We start from the raw sequence: 4,174 nt of genomic DNA, 5'->3' as shown, positions 1-4,174 counted from the left end.
AATAAAAGTAGAATTGTATAACATAAGGAATTTTGGAAACTGTGCAAATACATGGAAATTAAACACTATGCTCCTTAATGATCAATGGATCAATGATAAAATTAAGAAAGAAATTTAAAAGTTTCTTTAAACAAATAAAAATGGAAGCACAATATACTAAATTCTATAGCATACAACAAAAGCAATACTAACAGGAAATTTTATAGCAGTAAGTGCCTACATCAAAAAAGTAAAAAACAAAAGCAAAAACAAAAAAACTTCAAATAAAAAACATAACAATGCATCACAAAGAACTCAAAAAGTAAGAACAAACCAAACTCAAAATTAATAAGATATAATAAAAATAAGAGCAGGAACATATAAAATTGAAATGAATAAAGCAGTAGAAAAGATCAAGGAAATAAACAAAGAAAAAAATTAGCCTAGCTGAGGACAAAAGGAGAGGAAAAACCCAAATAAATAAAATTAGAGATAAACATGTAGATGTTTCAGCTGATACCAGGCAGAAATTCAAAGGATTTTAGAGGCTACTCTGAGTAAGTAATATGTCAATAAGTGGAAAGCTAGAAGAAATGATAAATTTATTACAAGAAATACACAAATGCAACCTTACAAGACTGGACAATAAATAAATCTAAAACCTGAAGAGATCAGTAACAATTAATACAATTAAAGTGGTGATAAATAGGCCTCCCAGAAAGAAAAACCCAGGACTTGATGGCTGAATTTCACTAAACATGTAAAGAAAAAACGAATACCAATTCATTGCTGAATTTCACCAAACATATAAAGAAAAACTAATACCAGTCTTACTCAAACTATTCTGAAAAAATATGACAGAAGGGAGTACTATCAAACTCATTCTATTAGGCCAGTATTACCCTCATAACAAAACCAGACAAAGACACATTAGGAAAAGTAAACTACAGGTTAATATCCCTGATTTATCTTGATGAGATAATTCTCAACAAAATACTAGCTAACTGAAATCAACAACACATCTAGAAGATCATTCTTTATGACCAAATGGGATTTATCCCAGGGATGCAAGAATGGATCTTGAAATATGCAAATCAATCAATGTGATACATCACATAAACAGAATGAAGGACAAACATCATACGATCATTTCAATAGTGGGTGAAAACACCTTTGATGAAATTTAATATCCCTTTATGATAAAAAAAAAATCCCTCAAAAAACTAAGTGTAAAAGGAACATACCTCAATACAATAGAGGCCATATGTGACAGACCCACAGCTAGTATCATACTGATTGGGGAAAACTCAAAGTCTTTCTTCTAAGATCTGGAATAAGACAATGCTGCTCACTTTCACCACCATTATTCAACATAGTATTGGAAATCCCAGCTAGAGCAATCAAACAAGAGAACAAAATAAAAGGCATCAAAATTGGAAGAAGTCAAATTATTCTTTTTTGCAGATGATATAATCTTACATTTGGAAAATAAATAAATAAATAAACAACTGGGCCGAGCCCAGCCCCTCCTGCTCCCTCTAGGAGTCAAGATGGCGGCGAGGGGAACCTAGAGCAGTCCCAGAGCCTGAGCCACTGACAGAAGAGGAGAGGGCGGTGGCGGCGGTGGGAGGAGGATGGCTGAGGGTGCTGGCGCGGGTGCGGACTGCGGTGCTGGTGGCGGCGGCGGCGGGGGCGACGGCAGCAGTCCCAGCGGCAGCAGCAGCGGCGGGAGGAGCCTCCGGGAGATGGATGAAAAGAGGCTGCTGGATCCAGGGTTGAAGGTTCATAAAGGCTCTGGGATTATACTCTGAAGAACCCGCAGACGGAATGCCTGAGTGACTGAAGAAAATGGGTGCTAATGCATCTAATTATCCTCATTCATGTTCACTGAGGGTAGGGGGAAATTCACAGGCCCAGCAGACTTTTATAGGGACATCATCCTATTCTCACCAAGGCTATGGTTGTGAATCAAAATTGTATAGCCTTGACCATGGCCATGAGAAATCACAAGACAAAAAAAAGAGAACCTCTGGCCTTGCCACCCTCAAAAAGAAGTTTATTAAGCGTCGGAAATCTAATAGGTCTGCCGATCATGCCAAGCAGATGCGAGAACTCCTCTCTGGGTGGGATGTTAGAGATGTCAATGCTTTAGTGGAGGAATATGAGGGAACGTCAGCATTAAACGAGCTTTCTCTACATGCCAGTTTGGCTAGACCAGAAGCCCAGACATTGCAGAAAGATATGCTGATCTTTATGAGTACAAGTATTGTACTGATGTAGACTTAATATTTCAAGAAACTTGTTTCCCTGTTCATAGTGCCATTTTGGCAGCAAGGTGTCCATTTTTTAAAACACTGCTTTCTTCCTCACCTGAGTATGGGGCAGAGATAATAATGGACATCAATACATCTGGTATTGATATGCCCATGTTTTCTGCTTTGCTTCACTATTTTTATACAGGAGAGTTTGGAATGGAGGACTCAAGGTTTCAAAATGTCGATATCCTTGTTCAGCTTAGTGAAGAATTTGGAACACCAAATTCCCTTGATGTAGATATGCGTGGACTCTTTGATTACATGTGTTATTATGATGTCCTCCTTGGTTTTTCTTCAGACTCGGAACTGGTTGAAGCTTTTGGTGGAAATCAGAACTGTTTAGATGAAGAGCTCAAAGCCCACAAGGCTGTTATTTCTGCACGGTCCCCATTTTTTCGAAATTTATTACAAAGGAGGATACGAACTGGTGAAGAAATCACAGACCGAACTTTGAGGACCCCCACAAGAATTATAATAGATGAGTCCATTATACCAAAAAAAGGTGCAAAAGTGATATTATACTGTATGTATACCGACGTGGTGGACCTCTCTGTTTTGCACTGTAGCCCCTCTGTGGGGAGTCTCAGTGAAGTTCAGGCTCTTGTCGCAGGGAAGCCAAACATGACCAGGGCAGAAGAAGCCATGGAACTTTACCACATAGCACTGTTCTTGGAATTTAACATGCTTGCACAAGAGGAGACTACAGTCAGCAGGCCTGCCTGTGCAGCAGAGCTTTCAAACAGCTGTTTACTGCCTCAGTCTTACATATGAAAACCCATCCAAGGATAACTGGACATTTGAGGAAAGCTTCCAAATTGAGACAGAGATCAGAGAAAAAAGAACAAAGTCCTGGAGGAAACAGACAATGAAGGGAGCAGAAGAAAAACTTCAGTAGAATCAAAACATCCTTATGTAAAAGAACTTTTTATGGAATCAGTGAGACATAAACAGGATGCTATTACAGTAAAAACAGGAGCTCTTCAAAATAAGATAGCAGAAATGAAAGATATAATGGAAGCATTGAAAGGTACAGTTGAGGAAATCTAGAAAGTAAATAATAATGAAGAGATGAGTGGAGACAAATAAGAAAATTAGAGTATTCATCCAGGGTCTAATATCTAACAAATAGTGGCTTTAGAGATATATATATACCAGAGAAAAGTGAAGAGAAGACAGTATCTAAGGAGTAATATAAGAAATATTTCCAAAACTAAAGGAATTTCTATATAAAAAGTTTCTTTTTCAGAACACTAGGGGAAAAGAGACAATTTAAAAATGTTGCAGGGAGGAGAAAAATTAGGTTCCATGCAAAGAAATAGGAATCAGATGGTATTGAAATTTTCAGTAGCAACAACTGAATACCACAATACAGTGAAGTAGTGCCTTCCAAAAGCTGATGGAAAATTATTTTAAACACAAAATCCTATATTTAGACAAATAGTCAATCAAGTGTAAGGCTAAATAAAGGCATTTTTCAGTTATACCTCAAAAAACTGCCTGAGCAGGGATATTTCCCTTGCTTCCCCACTCAGGCAGCTGCTGAGAACATATTCCACCAAATGACGAAGCAAACCAAGAACACAGAAGTGAAGGATCTAGAAAATGGAGCCCAGCACGGAAAGGAAGCAAAGGGAGATCCCAGGCGTCAGCCACATGGTAGGTCTAGTGGGCTTTCAGTCTAGCCCAGACCGGGAGGGTGAAAGGCTCTAAGGAAAGAGGTGTCTGGTAATAAATCAATTACTTTCAATGTTTGAACATTAAATAGCAAATGACAAAGCGAAAAAAAGTAAATAAATAAATAAATAAATAAATAAATAAATAAACAACTGAAGACTCCACCAAAAAACTATTCAAACTGATAAACAAATTCAGTAAAGTTG

At 37.7% G+C, this 4,174-nt stretch overlaps 1 pseudogene; it reads left to right on the top strand.

Moving 5' to 3' along the window:
* Positions 1–1,671: 1,671 nt before the first annotated feature.
* On the top strand, positions 1,672–3,065 carry LOC102124730 (BTB/POZ domain-containing protein 7 pseudogene; annotated as a pseudogene).
* Positions 3,066–4,174: the final 1,109 nt, after the last annotated feature.

This window comes from Macaca fascicularis, chromosome 5 (assembly GCF_037993035.2).
Source record: "Macaca fascicularis isolate 582-1 chromosome 5, T2T-MFA8v1.1".
NCBI lineage: Eukaryota > Metazoa > Chordata > Mammalia > Primates > Cercopithecidae > Macaca > Macaca fascicularis.
This window is presented reverse-complemented; position numbering and strand designations above follow the sequence as displayed.